General features: G+C 42.7%; 2 pseudogenes; both read left to right on the top strand.

Annotated features, from left to right (window-relative positions):
- Positions 1-1,353: 1,353 nt before the first annotated feature.
- On the top strand, positions 1,354-7,840 carry LOC108535921 (signal peptidase complex subunit 3-like; annotated as a pseudogene).
- Positions 7,841-8,434: 594 nt separating this feature from the next.
- LOC108535920 (isopentenyl-diphosphate Delta-isomerase 1-like) lies at positions 8,435-9,345 on the top strand (annotated as a pseudogene).
- The last annotated feature ends 294 nt before the right edge of the window (positions 9,346-9,639 follow it).

Raw genomic sequence — 9,639 nt, 5'->3', positions numbered from 1 at the left:
GTCAGGGGTTTGAGATCAGCCTGGCCAACAATGGTGAAACCCCATCTCTACTAAAAATACAAAAATTAGCCAGGCATGGTGGCATGCGCCTGTAATCCCAGCTACTGGGGAGGCTGAGGCAGAATAGAATCACTTGAACCTGGGAGGCAGAGGTTGCGGTGAGTGCACCACTGCACTCCAGCCTGGACGACAGAGCAAGACTCCATCTCAAAAAAAAAGAAAGACCTTTTCAGATAAATAAAAGCTGTGAGGTCATTTCCAGAGAACTGCATTATAAGAAATATTTTTTTTGGCTGGGCATGGTGGCTCATGCATATAATCCCAGCACTTTGGGCTTTTTGTTGTTGTTGTTGTTTTAAATATTTTTTATATTAATAGAGATGGGGTTTCGCCATGTTGGCCAGGCTGATCTTGAACTCCAGTGATCTGCCCCCGTCGGCCTTCCAAAGTGTTGGGATTACATGCATGAGCCACTGCGCCCAGCCAATCCCATCATTTTGGGAGACCATAGGGAGACGATTGCCTCAAGCCAGGAGTTCAAGACAAGCCTGGGCAACTAGTGAACACAATCTCTATCAAAAATAGAGAAAAATTAGCTGGGTATGGTGGTACACACCTTTAGTTCCAGCTACTCAGGAGGCTCAAGATAGAGGGATTGCTTGAGCCCAGGAGTTTGGGGTTTCAGTGACCCGTGATTGTGTCACTGCACTCCAGCCTGGGTGACAGATAGAAAAATGAGATCTACACAAATTAATAACCATATGTGGCCGGGCACGGTGGCTCACACCTGTAGTCCCAGAACTTTGGGAGGCCAAAGCGGGTGGATCACAAGGTCAGGAGATCAATACCATCCTGGCTAACATGGTGAAATCCTGTCTCTACTAAAAATACAAAAAATTAACCAGGCGTGGTGGCAGGTGCCTATAGTCCCAGCTACTCGGGAGGCTGAGGCAGAAGAATGGCGTGAACCCAGGAGGCGGAGCTTGCAATGAGCCGAGATCATGCCACTGCACTCCAGCCTGGGTGACAGAGCGAGACTCCATCTTAAAAAAAAAAAAAAAAAAGAAATACAGAGATGTAAATACGTAGTAAATATAAAATACTTTTTTCATTTTAAAATTTTCTCTAAAAGATAACCATTTAAAGCAAATATAAAATATATTTTGAATTTTCTAATGGAAATGGAAATGAAATGTCTTAAAACAATAGCACAAAGGTTCCAAAGGGAAAATGGACTTGAATTATTAAAAGGTCCTTACATGATATGTAAAGTAGCATAACAATATTTAAAGTTATGGGATACACTCCTGAAACAGGAGCCCAAGCATGCATGTGGACGCAGGGTCGTGGGAGATGAACGCGGTGGTGTCGCAGGTGAACTCTCTGCCACTTCTCAGCCTGATGGCGGCGCTCATATTTAGCTGCTTTCACCATCACCACCGCCTTCAAAGACGGAAGCATCCCGGGTGTGGTGGCAATGACTCGCCGATCAAGCTGAAAAACTTAGATGACTTCAGCGGACCTAGAGAAAGAAGTGATTTGGGATTCATTACATTCGATGTAACTGCTGATTAACTCAGCTCATTTCCCAGTGGTGGCACCAGTCTCATAGTTAATTGTGAGAATATGTTTTATTGGAATGTTAAGCAGTTGTTTATTTATCAGCAGAATATTCAACAAAAAATAATCTACGATTAGAGACCTAATGGCAATATATTTGCAATAAAATTTGAGACCTGTGATTAAAATTATCATTATGAAGATATGTAATCAAAAGCTGTAAAGATTATTAATAATTTTTGTATTTTCTGAGATTATTTTAAAATCCATCTCAGTACAACTTTTTTTTCTTTTCATAATTTTTTTTTCTGTTTTTAAGAGATAGTATCTCACTGTGTCACCCAGGCTGGGGCAATCACAGCTCACTGCAGCCTCAATCTCCTTGCCTCAGGCATTTTTTTGTTTTTGTTTTAATACGCGGCATGAGCTGTTTTAGTAGTCTTAGTAAGCCATATATCTGCAATTAATTATATCTCTTCCTATTGAGAATAATTTCCTTTGTTTTTGTGTTATATGGGATTTATCAACCTGAGTACTTGAACTAGTCTTTTTAATTGTAAATTACATGCCAGGTGTGGTGGCTTATGCCTGTAATGCCAGCACTTTGGGAGGCTGAGGGGGGAGGCTCACTTGAGCCCAAAAGTTCAAGGCCAGCCTGGGCAACATAGTGAGACCTTGTCTGTACAAAAAATTTTAAAAATTAGTCAGATATGGTGACATAAAGTTGTAGTCTCAGCTACTGGCAAGGCTGAGGTGGGAGAATTGATTAAGCCCAGGAGGTTGAGGCTGCAGTAAGCCATGATGGTGCCATTGTACTCCAACCTGGGTGACAGAGTAAGACCCTGTCTCAAAAAAAATTAAATTAAAAAAATTATAAATTATAATTGAGAATAAGTTTTATAATTAAAAGCTGTTAAACTTTAGATTAAAAATCTATTAAAGATATCAGTTATTATAATTGAAAGCTAGTTAATCTAGTCTGATGTAGAACTTTTGTTGCAAGTAGGGTAGAGGTGGAGATATTTATATAGAGCGTTGCTCAAACAGGAATCTTCTTAGGTTCTATTTTAACGTTGATACTGAAGGTATAAAGTGATTAAAATATGAAAGTGAAATCCATGGAACTGAAATGTACCTATATGTTTTTTACCTGCATTATCCTTATGTTGGTCATTAGTGTCACCTGGAAATTATTTGCAGTTAACGGCTCTAAATCAAATTGGCCTTTAGGACGAAATTCTTCTGAGAGGTATTAATCTGAAGCTACTGTTGAAATATACGAAAACAAAATTTTTTTTTGACAATGGAAATGGTGGCAAGAGGAATGTCACTTTGACTCTATCTGGGAACCCTGTACCAGTTGGTGGAATGTTACCTCAGGACAGGATGAGAACATGTATCCCATTTCCAGATACATATGAAATAACAAAGAAAATATTAAATTATTCTAAGTTTGAAGCAATGTATTTTTATTTATTTATTTATTTTTTATTGAAACAGAATCTCCCTCTGTCACCCAGGCTGGAGGGCAGTGCCCTCTCGGCTCTCTGCAGCCTCCACCTCCCAGGTTCAAGCGATTCTCCAGCCTCAGCCTCCCAAGTAGCTGGGATTACAGGCACAGGCCACCACACTGGCTAACTTTTTTTTTTTTTTAAGAGAGTCTTGCTGTGTCACCCAGGCTGGGGTGCAGTGGCACAATCTCAGCTCACTGCAACCTCTGCCTCCCAGGCTTAACTGATTCTCGTGCCTCAGCCTCCCTAATAGCTGGAACTACAGGCATGCACCACCACACCCAGCTAATTTTTGTATTTTTAGTAGAGATTGGGTTTCCCCACGTTGGGCAGGCTGGTCTCAAACGCCTGGATTCAAATGACGCACCACCTCGGCCTCCCAAAGATTACAGGCATGAGCCACTGCACCTGGCGAAACAATATATTTTTATTCTTAATGAATTGTATCTCGTTGACCTTTAAAAAAAAAAAAATGAGGCCGGGCACGGTGGCTCACGCCTGTAATCCCAGCTAAGGCAGGCATATCAGGAGGTCAAGAGATTGAGACCATCCTGACCAACATGGTGAAACCCATCTCTACTAAAAATACAAAAATCAGCCAGGTGTGGTGGCACATGTCTGTAATCCCAGCTACTCAGGAGGCTGAAGCAAGAGAATCGCTTGAACCCGGGAGGCAGACGTTGCAGTGAGCCAAGATCACACCACTGCGCTCCAGCCTGGGCGACAGCGGAAGACCCTGTCTGGAAAAAAAAAAAAAAGTGAGATCAAACTATATATATAGAAATCTAATTTGAATACAAAGACAATAGATTAAGAATAAATGGGCCAGGCGAGGTGTCTCACGCCTGTAATCCCAGCACTTTGGGAGGCTGAAGTCGGTGGATCACCAGAAGTCGGGAGTTCGAGACCAGCCTGACCAACATGGAGAAACCCCATCTCTACTAAAAATACAAAATTAGCCGGACACGGTGGCGCATTCCTGTAATCCCAGCTACTTAGGATGCTTAGGCAGGAGAATTGCTTGAACCCAGGAGGCAGAGGTTGCAGTGAGCCAAGATGGCGACATAGCACTCCAGCCTGGGCGACAAGGGCGAAACTGCTTCTCAAAAAAAAAAAAAAAAAAAATTAGCCAAGCGTGGCAGCACATGCCGTAGGCCCATCTACCCAGAAGGCTGAGGCAGGAGAATCACTTGAACCTGGGAGGCGGAGATTGCAGTGAGCCAACATCGTGCTGCTACACTCCAGCCTGGGCGACAGCGTGAGACTCCATCTCAAAAAAAAAAAAAGCTAAAAACACATTTTTTTTCAAGTGCAAATGTAACATTCACCAAGACTGTCCATGTCCTGGGCATGAAACAAATCTTACAATGAAAAAGACTGTCACAATATAGAGTTGTTTTGTTTTGCTGTTGGTTTTGGTTTTTGAGACCGAGTCTTGCTCTGTTGCCTAGGCTGGAATGCAGTGGCGCATCTCAGCTCACTGCAACCTTCGCCTCCCAGCTCGAGCGATTCTCCCGCCTCAGACTCCCAAGTAGCTGGGACTACAGGCATGCACCACGACGCCCGGCTAATTTCTTTGTATTTTTAGTAGAGAAGAAGTTTCACCATTTTGGTCAGGCTGGTCTCAAACTCCTGACCTCAAATCATCTGCCTGCCTCACCCTCGCAAAGTGCTGGGATTATAGGTGTGAGCCACTGCACCTGCCCCACAATATAGAATATTTTATTTGACCACAAAAGAATGTAGAAATCAGTATCAATGTGTGTGCCCTTCTGATAGGTGTATCATTTTAAAAGTCAAAAATCTGACATTACCAACCCCTGAAGAGGATATAGAGCAGCCAGAATTGATAGGGATGTCAAATGGCACAGCCACCTTGGAAATCCATTTGGCAGGTTCTTATAAAGTTAAATATGTACCCACTATATGACCCAACCATTCCATTCCTAGGTACTTACCCAAGAGAATGAAATCGCATGAGCCCCAAAAGACTTGTACACAAATATTCATGGCAGCTATTATTAATAATAGTTATAGCTATAACTATTAATAATAATTGTAGCTATTAATAATCGTTTTATTAATAATATTATATATTACAATATATAATGTATTATGCCTGTAATTCCAGCACTTTGGGAAGCTAAGGTGGGCTGATCAACTGAGGTCGGGAGTTCAAGACCAGCCTGGCCAACATGGTGAAATCCTATCTCTATTAAAAATACAAAAATTAGCTGGGCATGGTGGTGAGTGCCTGTAATCTTAGCAGTTTGGGAGGCGGAGGCAGGAGAATCCCTTGAACCCTAGAGGCAGAGGTTGAAGTGAGCCAAGGTCATACCAATGCACTCCAGCCTGGGCGACAAGAACAAAACTCCATCTCAAAAAATATATATCCATCTATAGGCAAATAGATAAGCAAATTGGTTTGTCCATACAAGGGAATACTATTCACCAATAAAAAGGAGCAAACTTCTGATAGACACAGCACACAACAACATGAATAGATCTTGAAAACTTTATTGCTGAGCTAAAGAATCCAGATCCAAAAAAGTGTGTGTGTGTGTGTATAATACATATATATATACATATATATTAAGATTTTTTTATGTCAAGTCCTAGAACAGGAAAAACTACTATATAGTGGCAAAAAGCAGACCAGTGTTTGCCTAGTACTGGGAGGGGTGGGATTGACTACAAAGGAGTATGAGGGAAATTTTGTTGGTGGTGGAAATGTTATATATCTTCATTATGATGATATATACATAGATGTCAAAATTCATCAAACCATACACTAAAAATAGGTACATTTTATTATATATAATTCTTATGTCAATAATAGTTGATTTTAAAAAGAAACAAATTGTCAAGATGTAATACACTAAAGATTTGTGCACTTTACTGAATGTATGTTTCCATTTTTTTTTTTTTTGAGACGGAATCTCGCTCTGTCGCCCAGGCTGGAGTGCAGTGGCGGGGTCTCTGCTCACTGCAAGCTCTGCTTTCCGGGTTCACGTGATTCTCCTACCTCAGCCTCCAGAGTAGCTGGGACTACAGGTGCCCGCCACCACACCCTGCTAATTTTTTGTATTTTTTGTAGAGACGGGGTTTCATCGTGTTAGCCAGGGTGGTCTCGATCTCCTGACCTCATGATCCGCCCGTCTTGGCCTCCCAAAGTTCTGGACTACAGGCGTGAGCCATCGCGCCCAGCCTCAATTTTTAAAAATTAGGTTTTTTGTTTGTTTGTTTTTGTTTTTTGTTTTTTGTTTTTTTTTTTTTGAGACGGAATCTCGCTCTGTCACCCAGGCTGGAGTGCAATGGCGGGGTCTCAGCTCACTGCAACCTCTGCTTTCCGGGTTCAAGTGATTCTCCTTCCTCAGCCTCCTGAGTAGCTGGGATTACAGGTGCCCACCACTACACCTGGCTAATTTTTGTATTTTTAGTAGAGACTAGGTTTCACCATGTTAGTCAGGCTGGTCTTGAACTGCTGACCTCAGGTGATCCACCCACCTTGGCCTCCCAAAATGCTTGGATTACAGGCGTGAGCCAGGCCTAAAGATTAGTTTTAGTGCAAACTATTTTTAGGTATAAAAAGATTATCCAGCCAGGAATGGTGGCTCACGCCTGTAATCCCAGCACTTTGGGAGGACGAGGTGGGCAGATCACGAGATCAAGAGATCAAGACCATCCTGGCCAACACGGTCAAGCCCCGTCTCTACTAAAAATACAAAAATTAGCTGGGCGTGGTGGCACACACCTGTAGTCCCAGCTACTCGGGGGACTGAGGGAGGAAAATCACTTGAACCCGGGAGGCGGAGGTTGCAGTGAGCCAAGATCGCATCACTGCACTCCAGCCTGGTGACAGAGCAAGACTCTGCCTTTAAAAAAAGAAGAATATTGCCACAGCCAGGCAAGGTGGCTCATGTCTGTAATCCCAGCACTTTTGGAGGCCGAGGTGGGTGGATCACCTGAGGTCAGGAGTTCTAAACCAAGCTGGCCAACATGGCAAAACCCCATCTCTACTAAAAATACAAAAATTAGCTGGGCATGGTGGTGCCTGCCTGAATTCCCAGCTACTCAGAAGGCTGAGGCAGGAGAATCATTTGAACTTGGAGGCAGAGGTTGCAGTGAGCCGAGTCTGTGCCACTGCCCTCCAGTCTGGGCGACAGAACAAAACTTAGTCTCAAAAAAAAAAGAATATGCCTCCCCTGCTAGGTGCCTGCCTGTAATCTCGGCTACTCAGGAGGCTGGCGTGGATGGATCCCTTGAACCTAAGGAGTTTGTGACTAGCCTGGGGAACATAGCAAGATCCTGTCTCTAAAAAACTAACAACAATAATAATAATAAAGACAAACATTCATCCATGATCACACCCTCTAAAAAAGTTAAGCTGTTTTCATTTTTCTGCTTTGCTTGCCATCCTCTGCACATATGCATAGTTTAGTTTGATGTCAGCATAGAAATATAGGTTAGTGAGGCCTTGGGTTGCAAATAACCCTGGAGTGAGGGTGCAGCCAGGCTTAAGGAAGGAGAGATGGAACCAGGGCAGAGAGCACTGCTGCAGCTTTTCCCTCTTCGCTCTTGGAGGCTCCTGAGAGCTCACTACCTTTTCTTTGTGCACTGGCCTTTTCTGCTGCTTCTAGCCCTTGGTGAAAAGTATAGCCAAAGGAAAGGACAGGTTTGTGTGTTTTGGTATAGCCACTTGGAAAGTGTTTAAATCCACTTTTCTGGATCCATTTCCCAGTCCCTATGGAACAGACTCCTTGATTTAGGTTCCTATCCTTGAATCAGCAAGTATGTCAAGGCATAGGAAAGAAGATCTTTGGTAGGAGTTTCTTGTGAACCATTCTACTGCGGGCCTGAAGGAGATGCATTCAAGCCCTGAGGAATGTGTTTGGTTCTTGCTGTCTGACTCAGCCGTGGGACCCTCTGCTGTAGCTGGAGCAAGGATATTGTGGACAGAACACACATATTTCAATCATGCCTGAAATAAATATTGACAATTTTGATGAACAAAATTTTCCAATTCTGGAAGTGATGTGTGTGTGTGTTTGTGTGTGTGTGTGTGTGTGTACATGTGTGTGTGTGTATACACTCTGTTGCCCTGGCTGGAGTGCAGGGGCATGATCTCAGCTCACTGCAACCTCTGCCTCTCAAGTTCAAGCGATTCCTTCCTCTGCCTCCTGAGTAGCTGGGATTACAGGTGCATGCCACCACGGCCAGCTAATGTTTGTAATTTTTAGTAGAAATGGGGTTTCACCATGTTGGCCAGGCTGGTTTCGAACTCCTGACATCAAATGATCCACCCGCCTTGGCATCCCAAAGTGCTGGGATTACAGGCGTGAGCCACTGTACCCGGCCTAGTGATGTATATTTTGAGTGATTCCAATGACAATACAACTGGACATGGAACCAAAACAAATTGTTTCATTCACCTGAATGAAAACATTGAAAAAGGACTATTGCATTGCACCTTAAGTGACTTTTTTTTCATTTTCTTTTTTTTTTTTTTTTCTTTTCTTTTTTTTTTTTTTTTTTTTTTTTTTTTTTGAGACAGGGTCTCACTCTGTCACTCAGGCTGGAATCCAGTGTCTCAATCACGGCTCACTGCAGCCTCAGTCTACCTGGGCTCAGGTGATCCTCCTACCTCAGCCTCTGGAGTAGCTGGGACCACAGGTGCGAATTCTATGTAGAGATGGGTTTTTGCCGTATTCCCCAGACTGCTCTCAAACTCCTGGGCTCAAGCAATCTTCCCACCTCAGCCTCCCAAAATGCTGGCATTACCACTGTGAACCATCTCACACTGCCAGTGTCATCTTATTAAACACAGAAAATCAGCTACTACTACAGTGAGATCATACACTAAAATGACCTTTCCAGGTTGTTTATCAATACTTGTAGTCATCCATCCAAGAGACCTTGTAAAAATGATGCAATCAGAGTAGAAAGGGCAGCACAGGGGCCTTTAAAAGCTGAATTAGGAATTCCAGTGGAACAAGTTTCCCCAGAAGATGTTAATTATTTAAGATAAATTCACAAGGCTCAATCTGATGATATTTGGGTGAACACAAAATTGATTACATTTTGTGAGGAAGAATGTGAGTTTGGATCCAGATCCTAGTGAGATTAAGAGCTATTGCTATCTCAATGATGAAATTAAAGTAACTACAAGGTTTAAAGTGATTGCACAGACTTTTCTCTTTAAGTGGTGGAATAACTTCATTTAAATCAGTTTGTTGAACATGGGAAAATATTTAGAACATGCAAGTGTGGCTGAATGATTTTACAAATGCTAAAAAAACTTATCTATATTAAATTTAGGGTGTTTTTTTAAAACATCAAACACCAGACCTGACACCCTTTAGATCTTTTTTGAGACAAGGTCTTGCTCTGTCACCCAGGCTAGAGTGCAATGGCACGCCACCATGCCTAGCTAATTTTTTTATTTTTTTGCAGAGATGGAGTCTTGCTATGTTGTCCAGGCTGGTCCCAAACTCCTGGGCTCAAGTGATCCTCCCACCTCACCCTCCCAAAGTACTGAGATTACAGGCATGAGCCACTGCACCCAGTC

Source organism: Rhinopithecus bieti, unplaced genomic scaffold, assembly GCF_001698545.2.
Source record: "Rhinopithecus bieti isolate Rb0 unplaced genomic scaffold, ASM169854v2 scaffold_13261, whole genome shotgun sequence".
Taxonomy (NCBI): Eukaryota; Metazoa; Chordata; class Mammalia; order Primates; family Cercopithecidae; genus Rhinopithecus; species Rhinopithecus bieti.
Note: the sequence above shows the minus strand (reverse complement) of the source record. Positions and strands in the feature narration are given on the sequence as shown.